Source organism: Vombatus ursinus, unplaced genomic scaffold, assembly GCF_900497805.2.
Source record: "Vombatus ursinus unplaced genomic scaffold, bare-nosed wombat genome assembly UNPS02011014.1, whole genome shotgun sequence".
NCBI lineage: Eukaryota > Metazoa > Chordata > Mammalia > Diprotodontia > Vombatidae > Vombatus > Vombatus ursinus.
Window position 1 is genome coordinate 12,550,616 of NW_020950792.1, and position 19,275 is coordinate 12,569,890.

Genomic DNA, 19,275 nt, shown 5'->3' on the forward strand with positions numbered 1-19,275 from the left:
TATTTCAATTGATAGGAAAAATGCATTTTAAAAAGTATCAATTCAAAAGCACTTACTAAGTACATTTCCATCAAACACTGAAATGCATAGGAAAGAATACTGGCTCTCCAGCTGGAGTATATGGCTTTATATTCTATCTGTGTCTCATCAGTATAGAAATGATAATTTACATATGTGAGCTGATAAGATAAAGAAAGAGAATGTAAAGACAGAAAAAAAAGAGGGCTGAATGGTCTTAGGATATACTCATAGTTAGGGGACATGATATGGATGATGAACAATCAAAGGAGGCAGAGGAAGAATGATCAAACAGGTAGGAGTAAAGCTAAGAGGGAGGAATGTCAAGAAAATACAGAGAAAAAGGGGTCTGCAGGAGAACACTTGGTCAAATGATTCAGAAAGATCAGAAAGGATGACAATTGAGAAAAAGCCATTACATTTAGCAATTAAAAGATGATTGGTAAAATTGGAGAGTGAAGTTACTAGTTAAGTGCTTAGATTAAAAGAAAATTATATAAGACAGGAGAGACTGAAGTACAAGAAGAAGAAACATATAGCTTGAGAAAACAAACACAATAATAGGAAAATGTTTTTCATTGACATAAAGTAAAATAAAATGTCCAAGGAAAGTATAGCCAATTTTATGGAAAATAAAGAGAAACTGATTACATGTTACTGTGAATAAAAAGAAGCATTTTTTTTAATTCATTGTCAATTGTTATTATTAGCTACAGGTAAAGTAAAGAGGAAAAAAAGTCCTAGAATAGAGAAAAGAACTTCTGAAATACTATTTCCAAGAATGTCACCTGTTCAGATGAAGAGACATTGATGACATGTATCCCTAAGAACTTGAAGAATTGGCAGACAATAATGCAAAAAACAGATTTTATTACTTTTGAGATTTTACAAAATTCAGTGTAAACCCCTAGTCTGAGATAAGGTAAATTTAGTTTCCATCTTTGAAAATGGAAAGACAGAATAACTATGTTAATTATAGACTAGTTAGCTATTCTTTAAGACCAAATAAAGTAATAGGATGCTGCAAAACACTCAATTTGAAATCACCTAAGAGAGAAGAAGCAAATCAAATCAAATTAAGTTACAAAGCATTTATTATGCACCTATAGGGACAGATAGGTAGGATTGTAGATAGAATACTGGGCCTGAAGTCAGGAAAACTCAACTTTGTGAGGTCAAATCAGGCCTCAGACACTTTCTAGCTGTGTGACCCTGGGCAAGTCACTTAATCCTGTTTGCCTCTGTTTCTCATCTGTAAAATGAGCTGGAGAAGGAAATGGCAAACAACTAAAGTATCTTTGCCAAGAAAACCTCACAGCAACTTAACTTTAAAATGTGCCTATATGCTTCTTGTAAAAAAAAAAAAATGACAGACGCGGAAAGGCAGGGATAAGGAATTAGATTCTATTTGCCTGTTTTTTAACAAACATTTTGGTTTTATCTTCCACTGGAGATTGTTTCCAACAAGCTGAGAAAATATGGCTTGTATCATGTGTTGTTAAGTAGGTAGCCAAATGGAATATAATCAATGACCAATTATTTAAAATTATCTCATGTGTTCTGGTGGTTTTAATTTCTGAAATTCCCTATGGCAATTTGAACCATTGTTTTATTTATCTATTTGAACTGCAAAGCATCCTTTAGAGATGTGGCTTGCAAAGTTTTATGTAGTGCTATCCCCTTTTTTGCTAAACAAATATTTAAAAAGCCATACTTCTCCATTACCTTCAGAAAATTATGCAAATAATTTTTCTTAGTTTATTTTTATCCCAATAAAATTAAGAATTTTTATAATTGTATGTAATGCAAAAAATCCTAAAACGTACTAAAAATCATGTAACATAAACAGATTTTTGTCTGTGGTAAAATCCATTGTAATTTTCTTATCTCTAACATAATTATGAGAACAGTAGCATTGATATTATATGTAGGCTTCCTTTTTTGGCACACATTTTACAAAAATATACTGTCAATGATAATGTATTAAATGTTTTTCAGCTACTAATCAAAATCAACATTTCTTTATATAGAAGCTATGAAATAAAACTACCTTCACATATAAAATGCTATGTATAGAAGCAAAGTTTATGTTACTTTGTCTGATAAACAAAAGAACTCAATCAAACTGCAGCCAAATTATAGGATTTTAAGATATAAATGTGCAATTCAATGTAAAATCATAAAACTAGTCCATTTACCATTCTTGATCAGTTAGAACAATAGTAAATTTATCATATTTGTTCAGGACAAATTATTTCCTTATCAAAACAGAAATACCTGTCTTTAAAAATGAAATTTAATTTCTTCATCTGAGAACTGTCTGTTCATATCCTATTGATTAGAGAAACGCAAATCAAAACAACTCTGAGGTACTACATCACACCTATCAGAATGGCCAACATGACAAAACAGGAAAATGATAAATGTTGGAGAAAATGTGGGAAAATCAGAACACTAGTGCATTGTTGGTGGAGTTGTGAAATGATCCAACCATTTTGGAGAGCAATTTGTAACTATGCCCAGAGGGCTATCAAAATGTGCATACCCTTTGACCCAGCAATAGCACTTCTAAGGCTATATCCCAAAGAGATCACACAAATGGGAAAAGGATCTACATGTACAAAAATATTCATAGCAGCTCTTTTTGTGGTGGCAAAGAATTGGAAATTGAAAGGATGCCCATCAATTGGGGAATGGCTGAGCAAGTTGTGGTATATGAATGTGATGGAATACTATTGTGCTATAAGAAATGATGAACAGGCTGACTTCAGAAAAACCTGGAAAGAGTTGTATGGTCTGATGCTGAGTGAAGTGAGCAGAACCAAGGGAACATTGTACACAATAACAGCCACTTTGTGTGATGACTAATATTGATAAACTTAACCCTTCCTGGCAATACAAGGAGCTAAGACATCTCCAGAGGCCTTGTGATGGAAAATGCTATCCACACCCAAAGAAAGAACTATGGAAGCAGAATTGTTATTTTTTTTTTCTCTTCTGTTGAGTTTTGTTTCCTCTTTCTGATGATTCCTCCTATTGGTTTTAATTTCTATTTACAACATCACTAATGTGAAAATATGTTTAATATGAATGTAAATGTATAGCCTATATCAGATTGTGCACTGTCTTGGGGAGGGTGGTGGAGAGGAAGGGTGAGAAAAATTTTAAACCCAAAAGCATATGGAAGTGATTACTGATAAATCAAAATAAATTAATTGAAAAAATGAAATTTACACATGTTCCAGTCAACTGTTTAATAAACCAATTTTAACATGGTTTTGCATTCATAGAGCAGGTAGTTGTTTTGTTTTGTTTTCAAAATTTGGAAACAGCAAGATATAACTTTGAAAATTTATTATCCATATCTTTCACTTGTTCTCAAATGTTGTCATTTGCTTTTCTGGATCAGGGTATGAATTTAAGGACATTGCATTGATTTATTTAGAATATGTAATTAATTTTAATGACCATACAAGCATATTTAGGAAGGACACTTTAGTTTTAAAATTACATTCTCCATGACTATTAGTAACACTAAAAAATGTACACTTTAAATTTTTCATTCAGATATACTACTTTGGTTTGAAAAAAGAAAAAGAAAAAACAAGTTGACAATCACATTGAAGAGTCTTAGGCACTGCCTGAAATCATTAGCCAATTTTGCAAAGACTTCTCTTTTAATAGACTATCTTATGTAAGGTTGATTATTTTTCTAACAACTTGAAAAAAAAAACTGTGCCTCGTTAATCATTCTAGTTCCTTAATAAAAGAGATTGTATGTGATGCATACAATGTATTTAAATTATAATAGGGGTCATTTTTGTAACTGTTGTTTTTTGATTTGTCCTTTGTTCTGATTACAGTTGAATTCTGGCAGTGCATATGCCAATAAAATTTAACTGTATTTTGTTATTTTTTTAAAAAATCCATCAATAATATTGAAATTTTTTTTCTTAATAATCATTCCATCAATAAGCTTCTAAAGTACCAAACTTTTGCTTCCTTTTAATTATTTTTTTTATTTTTGCTAAATAGTTCTAAATTACACGTAACTTTTTTTTATATTTTTTAAATGTTGAGTTCCAAATTCTCTCCCTCCCTTTCTCCTCTCCCACCTCATTGAGAAGGGGAGCTATTTGATTTTTATTTCACATGTGAGGTTATTCAAAAGATATTTCCATATTAGTCATGTTGATAAGAGAACACATACAAAATTAACCAATGAAAATTAAGAAATTTTAAAAAGTATGCTTCAATCTATATTCAGAGTTCATCCTTTCTTTCTCTGAACATGGAGAACATTTTTCATCATGGACTATTTAGACTTGTCTTGGATCATTTTATTCATCAGAGTAGCTAAGTATTTCACAGTTGATCATCCTTACAATATTACTATTACTGTGTAAAATGTTCTCTCGGTTCTGCTCACTTCACTTTATATGAGTTAACATAAGTCTTCTCAAGTCTCATTGTTGTCATTATCTTTAATGAAATTACTGATTTTTTTTTATGATTTGTTCTTTAAACCTTTCATTCTTCAGGATTAGATTATTTAGTTTCCAATTAGCTTTTAATCTATGCTTCCAACACATTATTAAATATAATTTTATTGCATTATATTCAGAAAGTGATGCATTTAATATTTCTACTTTTCTGCATTTGGTTGTGAGTATTTTATCCCCGAATACATGTTCAATTTCTGTGAAGTTAACATGTACAGCTGAGAAAAGGTATACTCCTTTCTACTTCTGTTCAGTTTTCTCCAAAGGTCTCTCATATCTAACTTTTCTAATCATCTATTCATCTCCTTGAACTTTTTCTTATTTATTTCATGGTTAAATTTATCTAGCTTTGAAAGGAAAAAGTTGAGGTCCCCCCAGAATATAATCTTAACATCATTTTCCTGCTGTAATTCATTTAATTTTTTCCTTAAAAAATTTGGATCCTATGTCATTTGGTGTATATTTATTTAGTATTAATATCACTTCATTGTCTATGGTTTCTTTCTTTCTTTCTTAAAGAGGCAACTGGATAATCGAGAAGATATAATGCTGGGTCTAGAATCAGGAAGACTTAAGTTCAAATTTGGCCTCAGTCAGTTGTGTGGCCCTGGGGAAATCAGTTAATTCACTGGAGAAGGAAATGGCAAACCAACTCAATATCTTTTCCAAGAAAAGCCCATGTTCAGTATTGGCAAGGCATAATATGTTCCATGGAGTCACAAAGAGTTGCACATGACTGAATGACTGAACTATAGCAAATGGCTCATTTTAGCAAGATGTATTTTCCCTGCTTATCCCTTTTAATTAGTTATATTTTTTGCTTTTACTTTTTCTGAGATCAATATTATATAATATGCCCCTGCCTATTTTACTTCCACTGAAGCATAATAGATTGTGCTCCAGTCCATTATTTAACTCTATGTGTCTCTCTGTTTCAATAGTGTTTCTTATAAACAACAAATAATTACATTCTAGTTTCCAATGTGTTCTATATGATTCTTTTTTTATGGGTGAGTTCTTATTTACAGTTATGATTATTAATTGCATATTTCCATTCATCCTATTTTCTTTCATTTATTTTTCTCTCTCTTTTTTTTTGATCCTAACCTTGCTATAAGGTCTGTTTTGCTTCTGAGCACTGCTTTCTTTTTCTGCCCACCCTTTTCTCACTCCCCCCTTTCTCTTATTTCCTTCACATACTTCCCTGTTAGGTAAAATATATTTCTATTCCCAATTGAGTATGTAGATATATTTTTCCTTCTTTGAATGAATTTAGATATGAGTAAGGTTTAAGCACTGCTCACTCTCCATTATTTTCCCCTCCAGTGTAAAAGCTCTGCCTTGGACTGTTCTTTTATGTGAGCTAATTTTCCCTATTCTTCTCATTTCACTCTTTGACCAGAGAGCTCTGGAATTTGGCTACAATATTTCATGTATTTCTTTCAGGTGATGATCAGTGGATTCCTTTGGTTTTTATTTTTCCCTTTGCTTTCATCAGGGAAGTTTTCCTCGATACCTTCTTGAACTATACTGTTCTTTCTTTGATCATGGTTTTCAGGTAATCCAAGAATTCTTAAATTATCTCTCCTTGACCTATTTTCCAGGTTGGTTGCTTTCTGGTGTAATATTTCTTGTGTTATTCTCTCTTTTCATTCTTTTGACCTTAATGTTTTTTCTTGTTGTTTCATAAAATCATTAGCCTCCACTTGCACAATTCTAATTTTTAATTTCTAAATTTTACTTCTCTTATTTCTATAGCTAATATTTCTAATACTATATTGAATAGTAGTGGTGATACTGGGTATCCTTACTTCACCCTGATCAGGGTGTGCAAGTGGAAGCTTATTATTAATCTCACCTTTGATTTTCAGGATTTCCAATTTGGTGCTCAATTATGGATCATTAATTTGTTCTTTTACTAGTTTTTTTTTAATTGCATGCCAAATGTGTTGATCTGTTTGTTTGTTTTTTTTTCCATTTTGTTGATGTAAGAATATAGAGAAATAAATGTTCCCCTAAATACTGCTTTGGCTGTATCCCATAAATTTTGGTATGTTGTCTTATTGTTGTCATTATCTTTAGTGAAATTATTGATTGTTTCTATGATTTGTTCTTTGACCCACTTATTCTTTAGGATTAAATTATTTACTTTCCAATTGATTTTAATCTATCTTTCGCTGCCTTTTGCTGAATGTAATTTTTATTGTATTATGATCTGAAAAAAATACATTTATGATTTCTTCCTTTTTACATATCATTTTGAGTTTTTTATGTCTAATTACATGTTCAGTTTTTGTGTAGGTGTCATGTGCTATGTTATCTTGAGGTGGAAGCATGTCTGAATCTGACTTTTTTTTTTTTTTTGCTTTGCCATTCCAAAATGTGATTTCAGGTGTTATTTTAAAGTTGTTGGGAGGGGAATGTTGGAAGAGCTCAGCTTTCTCTACCCCAACTTTCTGACTACCCCAACATCAGTTTCAATAACATAGGGTTAATATGCAAACAAATGCACAACTTTAAGTACATAAGTTGCTTCATGCGTTTCCTTTGTAAAATAAGAACATTCTACTTTTTCTGTTAATAAATCAAAATTGTACTAAACTATATGAGCAACTAATCTCATCAGTTTGTTCAACTTCAAAGCAGGCTCCTTTGCATATAGTTCTTTAAGGATCACATTGAATCTATCAATATTTTTCTATCAAATGAAGCTTTTTACACTCCATAACTGTGTAACCAATCTTAAATGGTTCAATTAATCCCCTAATGACACAGAGATTTTTTTTCCTACATTTTTTTTCAAGCCTTAAATTTTCTCTGGAAAAAATAAGCTTACATTGCCTATACATCCTGTGTATAGATATTTGTGATATTTCAATTTATTTGATTTAATGCTCCCCACTTTGTGCTAAAGGATGTACATAAACAGAATTCAATAGTCTTCCCTCTCCATCAATCACAGTACTTGTGAGTTCTAATGATAAATTAAATGGAAAATTGACCACATGTTATGGGATATAAAGAAAAAAAACTTCACCACCAAATGCAAGAATATTAAATGCTTTCATTTTAGATTATGTAATTCAAATTATATTTAATCAAGGGTCCTGAAACTATAGATTAAAAAGTAATTGGAAACTAACTAATCTAATCTTAAAGAATGAGTGGATAAAAGAACAAATCATAAAAACATTCAATAATTTTATTAAAGAGAATGTTAGCAAGAAGATAAAATTCCAAATGTATGATACACAACCAAAACAGTACTGAGGGAATATATATATGTGTGTGTGTGTGTGTTTACATATGTATGTGTATATATATGTGTGTGTGTATATGTATGTATGTATTTGCATGCTACAACAAAAACAAAAACCAAGGTAGGATAAAACATAAAAATCTGCAATTAAACATTAAAATGGAAATCTTGAAAATCAAAGGAGAAATTAACAAAAGTGAAAGAAAAAAACATTGAAATAATAAGCAAAACTAGGTACTGGTTTATGAAAAAAACCAAGATAATAGATAAACCACTGGTTAATTTGAAAAATAAAATTACTAGTATTAAAAAGGAAAAGCATCAATGTACTACCAATGAAGCTCAAATTAAAGCAAATATGTGGAGTTGGTTTGCTCAAATATATGTCAGTAAAACTGGCAGTCTAAAGGAAAAAGATGAATAAATGTATATGTATATATATATATATATATATACACCCATTAACAGAATAAGAAGTAAAGTATTTAAATAACTCTATCATAGGAAAATAAATAGAACAAGCCATCAATGAGCTACTTCTCCACAAAAAAAAAAAACCAAAAAAAAAAACCAGGATCAGATGGATTCATAAGTGAATATACAAAATATTTAAAGAATAATCAACCCCAATAACATGTAAACCATTTTTTAAAATAGGTAAAGGAGTCCTAATAAACCCCTTTTATGACACAAATATGGTTTTGATTCTTGTTGTTGTTCATCCTTTATTTCTCTAAGGAGATCAATAACATCATTATGTCTTGACTTGCATGTGAATTGAATATGAGTGGGGCAGAGCTGCATAAAGTCATCATCCTCATTGTCTCCTCCAAGTCATTTAAATTCATTGATAAGACAAAGGTTAAGATGATTGGGGATGACCTAAAATGCAGTGGTCACCTTGACATTTCTAAATTAAGGTCTTTCCCCAGGTCTCAATTTGCCTGAGGCCATGCTTGTTCAATGACTGAGGGCTAGGTAGGAGTTGAGACAAAAGATTGTTTCTTTTACTTTCACAAACACATCAATCTGGGAGGGGAAGACCCTCAGAGTTTCTGGCCAGAACAGAAAACAATTGCTTTTACACTTATTTTAAGCCACCAAAACCTAAATGCTGAGCCAAGTGGCTTGGGTTAGGGATATTACTGGCCATTCATTGAGAGGCAGAGTAATTTGGGTTTTAAGGTCCGCTGAAGTAACATCATTTAAAACACAAAGGGATTTTTAAAAAGCTGTCTTTTCAGAGGCATATTTTAAGAAATCAAAATTGAAAACCACAGAGGACAAAAAGTAAACTGTCTCAGTTTCTTGGGGGGAAAATGTCAAAATGTTGATAAAAAGAAAAAAATGAAGAAGGAGGAGGAGTAGGGGGAGGAGGAGGAAGATAAGGAAAAGAAGGAGGAAGAGGAAGAGGAACGAACAAGAGGAGGAGGAGGAGAAGAAGAAAATAGCAGCATTCCCCAACTTCTGCTCAAACTGACTGTTTGGGTACCCAGAAGGCAGTTACTACTACTCTCAAATAGCATGGTGAAAGGACAATTAATACAAAACATTCCCCAATGAACCTAGTTAGCACCTTCCTACCAATACAACTTCCATGGGAGGAGTAAGTTTAAACTTAGAACATCCAAATTATAATGAAGCATATGTTTAAGAAATATAGGTGACAAGGTTTAACTCACAACACCTGCTCTATAAGTACTTCTCTCTATGTAGAAGCTTTACACAGAACCTCATAGTTTTGATACTAAAGCAGTGATAACAAAAACAGAGAAAGAAAACTAAAGACCACTTTCGCTAATGAACATCAATGCAACAATTTTAAATAAAATACTAGTAAGGAGATTACAGAAATATATCACAAAGATCATATACTATGAGCAAATAAGATTTATACAAGGAATGTAGGACTGGTTCAACATGAGGAAAATAATGTGCATCAGCTACCATAACATTAACAACTTTGGGGACAGGTACTTATTATTTTATAAAAACTGCTCTGAAAAATGAGAAACAGTTTGTCAGAAAGTAGGTATAGACCAACATATCACATGGCATAGTATAATAAGGTAAAAATGAGTATGTTCTTTAGACATAAAGGGTGATACCATGTGCAAATTAGGGAGAAAATGGAATAATTTACCTGACAGATCTGTGGGCAAGGAAAGAATTTATGACAAAAGGAGAAACAGAATATTACAAGATGTAAAATAAATACATTTGATTATATGAAATTTTTTAATAGTTTTAGTACAAAGAAAACCAATGCAGACAAGATTAGAAGGAAAGCAGTAAGATGGGGAAAATGTATTACATCACATGTAAATGATAAAGGCTTCATTTCTCAAATATATAGAGAACTGAGTCAAGTTTATAAGAACACAAGTCATTCCTCAATTGATAAAAGGTCAAAGGATATGAACAGGCAGTTTTCAGATGAAGAAATCAAAACTATTTATAGTCACATAAACAAATGCTCTAAATCACTATTGATTAGAAAAATCAAATTAAAAGATATGTGAGGTACTGCCTCAAATCTATTGGATTGGCTAATATGAAAGAAAAAAGAAAATAATAAATGTTGGAGACACTATGGAAAAATCAAGACACTAATTCACTGTTGGGAGAGTTGTGAACTGATCCAACAATTTTTTAATGCAATTTAGAACTATTCCCAAAGGGTGATCAAACCATGCATACCCTTTGACCCAGCAAAAACACTACTAGGTCTGTATTTCAGGGGGGAAGGAGAGGGGGAGAGAGAGAGAGAGGGAGAGAACCTATTTGTACAAAAATAGAGCATCTTTTTTAGAAATGGCAAAGAATTGGAAAATTAGGGGATGTCCATTAATTGGTGAGTGACTACACAAGTTTTGGTATATGATTGTAATGGAATGTTATTGTGTTATAAAAAAAAAAAAAACAAGTATGGTGATTTCAGAAAAACCTGGAAAGATTGACATGAACTGATACACATTTAAATGAGTAGAACCATGACAGTATTGCACACAGTAACAGCAATATTTTAAGGATAATCAACTGTAAAAGACAAGTAATTTGATCAAGACCATGATCCAATATAATTCCAAAGATCCATGATGAAAAAATGTTCTCCACTTCCAGAAAAAGAATTGATGACCTCAGAATGCAGATTGAAGCATACTTTTTTTTTCATTTTGTTTTTCTTGTTTACTTTTGTTGGATGGCTAATATAGACATATATTTTGCATGATTTCACATGTATAGTCAATATCAAATTGCTTGCCTTTTCAAGAAGGGGGTGGGGCCACAGGGAGGGAGGGAGTTTGGAGTTCAAAATTTTTTTAAAAAATTGTTAAAATTTTAATATATAATTAAATAAATATAAATCCATTTAAATAACAAATAAATATAATGGTTAGGCTTTTTACATTTTTTCTGTATTTCCACTCTTAAACTATTTCAGTTTTCTTTGTAAGAACCTGTTTCCCTATTCCAGTTATTTATCTTTTAAACATTTTGTTTATTTGTTGTATTTCATCTATCATTAGGAAATATTTTACTTTTAAAATTGACAAAGAAAATTAAGAGAAATGTTTATTGAGTTGTCAATTTTGAATGTTTTTGACCTTTTGTTATTTAGATATTTATAAACTTGTAGTTTTTTAGGAGCCAGTTTATAATATTGAACTGATTAAAATAAATCATGGTTGAGAAATAGAACAGATGCTTCCTTTCATTTAGCTTAGCTAGTTTTAAAACAAATTTATATCAACAAAGTTATCACATAATGTCAAGAACTAACTTTTTCCAACTAATGATTACTATAGCAGATAAAGTCTTCTGAAATTTAATAAACAAGGATTCATTTGATTTTATGCATATTATATTAATCACTTCACAACACTCACTGCTTAAACTGAAGTTAGCATGCTAGTCTTGCTTTTTTTTTCTTACATTAGAACTTTGTGATCACTGCCAAAAGGAATATATTTTAAAAGGAGTTGCACTCAAAAATATTCCCATAATTGTGCCCACTCTTTCACCCTGTTTTTTCCCTCATCCCTCCAACAGATTATGTGTAACAACCAGGTGGAGTTTTGGAAAACTTCAATTTCAGATGTACTTGGAGGCCCCATCACATAAATAGTTACAATCTTATTGTTGGGAACTGTATCCCTTCTATATTTTTATTCTCCCCCCAAAACAGCATAGTGGATAGCAAACAGTCAGTACTTAGTAAATTCTTATTGATCAGTTGTTACTTAACTAAAATTAGCCACATCTATATTAGAGTTTTATTTTTTTTTCATAGAGTTACCACAAATTTTCAAAGAGTCAAAGAAATACTGTAAAATTCCAGGGCGGTACATGAAAGCAAACTGTAATGTTTAGAAGAGCTCATCTTTATTCTGGCAAAGAAAATGCTAAGCACTTAAAATAATTGCCCTCAATATATAAGATCATGGAGGAGGATTCTGAATAGTTGTTATACCTCTACAGAATAAGAGGAGAAAATGGACTTAGGGTACATCAAGGGAGATTATGTCTTTACTTAAGGAAGAACTTGTTGCAAAATTGGTCAAACACTAAATGAATTTATCAGAGAAGGTCATGGAACCTCCATCCTTAGAGAGCTTACAAAATAGGATCAAGATCTTTCCGTCCTTTGCAGTTTATGTGGAGGCATGCCTCCAGTTGCAAGGCTGTAATTCTTTCATTCCAAAGTAGCACTAATCACTGTTCTTTAAGTTGGTGTCAATGTCAACTCTTTCAATTTCCTTTTTTTTTCTATGCAATTTTGTTTATGAGTCACTGTAGTCAAACAGATTTAAAAACAACTTTCACTTGAACTGAAAAATTATCCCTATTTAACATGCAATATCCCTGCTTTAACCCTGTTATAGTTCACTTATGCTCAATTTTTGTTACTATGTGTCAGTTGCCTACTAAGTTATATAAAGTACAAATAGAATTTAGGTTATCTAAAGGGTGCCCTCTTTCTCAATTCAAGAGTTTTCTTCTAATTTATGCCTCATGATATATTTCTTTTTAGTCTCAACCATTACAGTATTTCCAGTCATAGATTTTTGCAAGTAGGTATTAAGGTCCAGGGCCACCCCAAGAGTGTTCTGTATAAAACCCAAAACAAATGAAAGTGTTTATAATTCTCCCAGCCAACATTTTTCAACGATAAAATCATATGAAAATTAACTTGAAGCACTATAAGAAGTTACAAAGGTACAGCCAGAAATCACAAAGGAAAATAAACCCAAGAGGCATGTGTGTGTGTGTGTGTGTGTGTGTGTGTGTGTGTGTGTGTGTGTAGTGAGAAGAATCAGTAATAGTACTCTACACTGAAGACAGAGCTGTTGAACTGACAGTATTCACTGTACACTAAATTAGGGTTGTCATCATTTCTCCCTGAGACACTCTCTGAATCACTGCATAGGTGGACCACCTTATTCTCCATGTCTGAGCTATAGCTCCTTTCCTAGATGTAACTGAGTAAGATCTCGTCCTTGTTTCCTTAACCTTTAGTCAAAGCTCAGCCGATATAATCAAGCTATCATTTTAGCACAGCAAGAGGTATAAAATAACAATTCAGATTATTCCTGAAAACCATATTCATGTTGTGGTTCACTCATTTAAGTCATGTACATCTCTTCATGGCCACAATTGGAGTTTTTTAACAAAGATACTGAAGTTGTTTGCCATTTCCTTTTCCAGTTCATTTTAAAAATGAGGAAAAAAGCAAACAGGGTTGAATGACTTGCTCAGGTCACATAGCTAGTAAGTATCTGAGGCCATATTTGAAGTCAGGAAGATGAGTCTTCCTGACTCCAGACCTGGCACTCTATGCATTGTACCACTTAGCCACCCAAAACCACATTCACTGTATATATTTATGTATAATATATTGTGTATGTATACAAACATATGAGTTTATGTACTATATCTGTGTGTATAATTTTTTCCCCTCAGAGGTTAACTTTGCATTGAGTGCCTAGCTCATCCATCAGTAACATTAACTTATTCTTCTGAAAAGAAACAATTATTCCAAATTAAAACACATGCATGCACATACACAAACTAATAAGAATCTTCTATTGTTCAGATTTCAGACACATAGAAGATAACCACCAGCAGAACCTGCTAACAAAGAATGAGAAGTCATGCTCTCAGTTTTGGTTGAAATGATCTATTTTTATCCATTAGTTCATGAATCTATTTTTATGGCGTGCAATTTATTGTTTGCTGATTCTTATTTGGCAGTAACTTGGGCAGCTGTAGCAAGGAATTCAATTTCCTTTTGATTCTGCACAACATTCAATTTTAGCAGATTTGTTTTTTTATGTCAGTGGATTTTAAGAGAGCAATTTCTTGTGTTAGATGCATTTGGGTTTTACCCATTTTCTTGATGTAGTTTCACTGTTGATATGTGTGAAAGATTGCAATTCTGCTGATGCAAATTCACTTTGTAACCATTGAGTTCAACATTTTAAAAAAATAGTAACTACCTTGCAGCCATTTATTTGAACTTTGGAATTTGCATTTTTTTTTATTTAGCTAGTTTGAATTCATGTTATTTCCCCCATTCGTGTATATTTATTGTCTTTACCCCCAAGGGTCTATAATGATTCACTTTTTAAATCTACTTTTTCTGACAGTTTCAAATTTTATATCCATAGAAACCATTTTATCTAAGTTCACCTAAGCTCAGTTGTCAAATATTTGTTTTATGTATATGTATTATTATTTGTATATAATTTTGAAGTAATTCAAAATGTTTTTGTGAAAGTTTCTTTGTTCTACATTGGAAAAATGGTATTTTTTTCATAGTGTACTCCACCAATAGAGATAGCAAATTATGTATCTTTCTCATCCTTGGTCTCTTGATCATGCTTTCAAATAATTCCTTCATAATGGCTCTACCCAAAACACTAAAACAACAACATTTGAACAAATTGAAGTACCATAAATTACTCATATCATTCATTGCTTTTTAACATTTTCAGTGGTAACCTATCTCTTTTGATGGTTAGATATGGCCTTGATGTGTTTAGGCCTTTACTTGCATATCCATTGTCATGTAAATACTGCCCCTTATATGCTCTACCACTTTGTGAGTTCCTTCAGGTTGTTAGTTTATTTCTTTTGGCATGGTGGTGCTCTATGATTCACAGTCATGTAGTATTCCTGGGAAAATATTTGTACTTAAGATATACAACTTTACAGTACCAAGTAATGCATGATTTCTCAAATTTAAACTAGTTTGATGACCTGCTACTAGTACTTGATTACAAATATAAATATACTATACAATGTCACCTACAAAATTTTCTGAAAGTATAATTATGAGTGCACGCACACACACACGCACAAGTACACATACACATAAACATATTCATGCATTAAGCAATTAACGCAACATATGACAATAGCAAAGTAATAATTTTTAGGAATATTTCAATGTCATAACCTAGGTAACGTGTTTTTCATTTAATTTGTTTGGATGTTTCAGTGTGGATGAATAGATTCACTGATTTTCTATTAATATGAACATCATTGAAGAAATATGTGATTTGTATCTTAATACAATTAATATAATATTATTGTCAAATAGGAGCTTTTGGACAATTTTGACATCAAAAAGCAATTATTATTTAATTTGAACCTTTAATAAATATATATTTTATTTTACACTCCCAAATAAATTATAAAAGCTTATATTTAAATTATTTGTTTTAACTACAGATTATTTTATATATATAATCTAATTTGATCTTTATAGTACAACAATCAAAGTGACACTCTTATAATGATTGACTGTATAAGTAACTACACTAATCAATAAAATGATCCAAGACAATTCAGAAAGACTCATGATGAAAATTGCTATCCACTTACACAGAGAGAACTGATGAACTCTGAGTGCAAATTACAGCATAATTTCTCATTTTCTTTTTTTTTTTTTTTGCTTCTTTTTACAATCTGGCTAATACAGGAATATGTTTTCATGACTTCACAGATATAGTGGGTATCATATAGCTTGTTTTCTCAGTTGGTGGGGCAGTGGCTGAAGGGTGAAAGAGAATTTGGAGCTCAACATTTAAAAAAATATTAAAATAAGTAAAGAGTTTTAAAGTGATACTTAATGAATTGAGTTCCTTGTTAGATTCTCACTTTAAGTGAGACAGCAAAATTTTCTGGCCTTAAGCTCAAGATTCATCCTAGTATAGACCATTGTAGAGTTGGGCTTGTGGTTTATAAATCTTTGTTTGAGTTTTGGGGTCTCTCTCTCTGTGTATACCCACACACACACACACACACACACACAATCTCATAAAGTGAAGGTTGAATACTTGCATGATAGGGATAATGTTTAACACATTATTATTCAGATAGATGAAATAGTTTTTTCTGATGTTTTCTCAATTTATGATTTTAAAATATTTTAATTACATTTGTGTCCTGCATTACCATTTTTAATTATTCTACTTTTTAAAAAAATACTTTGCTAATATTCTTATCCTTTTATAGGGACAGGGTTTAAATTAGGTAGAAAGAGCAAGTCATTTGATAATTCTATAATGGTGCCTTCTAAGGGTAAGCAAATTTTATATTATATTATATTACACTGCATTATATTATATATTATATTATATTATATTTTTTCTTTTGCATGACAACTCTTCAAAAACTTTAAGAGAGTTACATGTCTACTAGACATTTTCTCACCATTTTAACTATGTCTAGTTCTTTCAAGCAGTCCTTTTATCAATCAATCATTAAGTGTTTATTAAGCACATACCCTGCTTCAGGTTAGTCTCTGCTCTCAAAGACATAAGAATCCATCATAAGACATGGTTTCTAGTCCTCTTACTATTTTGCAATATCTTGATTATTTCTTCAAATTGCTCCAGTCAGAGAAGGAAATACATTTGACTATCATCATGATATCAAATTACAAACACTTGATAAAAGTCAGAATCAATCTAAATGTAGATGGAATGCACCTTAGAGATCAGTCCCAAGTTCTAACTCTTTTGTTAACATACAATATCACTGGAAAGGCAATTTCCTTCAGTAAAATATAAGCTGAATGAAGGCAGATATAATTTCATTTTTTTTTCTTTATATCCCTACACTTAGCACAGTACCTGGCATATGCTAAGTTCTCAAGAAATGCTCCAGCACTTGTATTGAATGCATGAACAAATACTGGTGAAATTATGCATTACTTTGAAAATTCTAGGAACTTTAAAATGTACTCCATTTATATTTTATTGACAATTAAAGTTTGATCTTTTCTTTTTCCCGGTCTCCACTTCAGTGTTTGTATATTTATCTGAGTCACTATGTTCAACCATCTGAGTCAGTAGTCTTCTTTTGTTTCTTCACTTGAGCTCTGACTGCATGGAGTGGATATAACAACAGAAACAAATAAACATACATATTTTAAAATTTATTACTTTCTCCTCATGAATATCCTACTCCTCATTGAATTATTGCTACTCAGTGGCACATTTAAGTGCCTCAAGTCCATAAGAAATATCAATCTTCTGTCCCACTTCAGCCAGAAATACTATTCCAAGCATAGCATGGGATACTTGGATAGCAGTAACTCCTACATTATCAATGATTGGTAATATGGAGCACTTACAATGCTCTCTAGATAGCTGTCTAGTTGGTTATATAATTGGATATCAATTTACATTTTTAAGAAAGGAAATTATCTTTACTCAATGCTGAAATTACTAGTATGTAGTTAGTCTTATAAGGAAAATTCTAGAGAGAAAAATTTTCAAATACAAAGCAATCTTAACCTTTAAATGAATGGCTTTGTATTTAGAATCAGTAGGGTAGATATTTCACTGTAAATGGCATAAAATCAAACAATAACTCAACTTCTCTAATTCATTTTTGTTATGCATTCTCTTCATACTTTCCCTATCAAAAGCTTTTGTTTGTTTGTTTCATTGGTTTGTTGAGTGTTGTATTCCTGCCACCAACACCAGCATCACCCTCACCCCCACAAAAAAAGAAAAAAAAAACAGTCATTTAGATTTTTAGACTTAGGTCATAGAACATTTGGTCTGTGAAGTTTGGGTCAGTCAAAGGGTAGCACTTGAGGACCTAGAGGGCCACATAAGCCTCCAGGCTGCAGGTTCCCCATCCCTACCCTAGGCTCTAGCAGCAGCCTGCACCTAGCAAAAGTTGGCATAAAGATCAGCTTCCCCTAAATGAGTTCTCTCCAATAATGTTCACCATTTGGTGACATTTGCCTGATAGGTGGGATCTACCCATTCAAGTATCAACTTATGTGGCAGTTCTATACATTCTGGTATTACCATAGGTAGGAGAATTTATCCATTGGGTTATGCCTTGATTCTCCCAAGGGAAAAAAAAAATTCTCTCCTTCCTTTTCCAAGGCTAGTTTCTCCCAAAATCAACCACCTAGAATCTGAACATTTCACACTTCTCAAGAGTAAGGCACTGCCCAGACTGTACTTCAAACACTTCCAAACAAGGATGAAAAGGGATGGGCAGTTCTTAGACTTGCTGACTCCTAAATCAGTGTTTAGACTTAGAGTAATTTCTTAATCTTATAAAATGTCTAGACAATGACTCAAGTCACCAAAAGTCATGGTGTTGTAGTATCCTAACAGTTAGGACCTAACCTCTTCTTCTATGCATATTAGGATATTTTTCCTTAAAAATTATTGAAACCTTTCCTTGAGACTTGATTGAATGAGGGTATTAAAGGCCTAGGTTTTGGAAATCACTCCTTTGTCTTCTGTGAATAAAATACTTATAAGACTTCCAGGTATCTTCTCTGATTCTTGACTGGTGAAAAATTATATTCAACTCAGGCAAGGAAGCTTCACTTAGCTGGGTGTGTCTATGATGAATATCCTTGTCGAATATCCTTTTCATGCTGTGACTATGTGCACCTGCATTTGTTAACTATTGCATGATTTTCAAGTTGTTTTCTTCAGTTTTGAAGTTAAATTGTCAAGAGGCCCACCTGAATCAAACTCAGCTCAGCACACTTGGATATCAGTGACTTATTAACAGTGATCAAAGGACAAGTGAAATATTTTCTTCACTCCTGTCTTGTCTCAAGAAGCCTTTATCCAGGACCATTTCACAAAGGGTCATATGGTGAGCAGCCTGAGCTGATTCGTAGATAATAAGAAAAATTGATGTCAGGGATCATAGCACAGACAGTCCATCTTCAAGTGACTCCAAGAAGTGAATAGAAATATGTCAGGAACAGGACTGACACTACAGTGAAATGGTGTGTGGATGGTACCACTTATTTGGCCATAAGACCCTGCGAACAGGAATAGTGAGGATTTTAATAGTGGATAAGGGAAATGGAAACTTATAACTGACTTCTGTATCTCATGCACGAATTACTCCATAGTTCAACCCTCAAGTCACTAAGTTATTCAGCCATATAGCAAGTCCCTTCCAAGATAAGGTTGAAGGTGAGCAGGTTAAATTTCT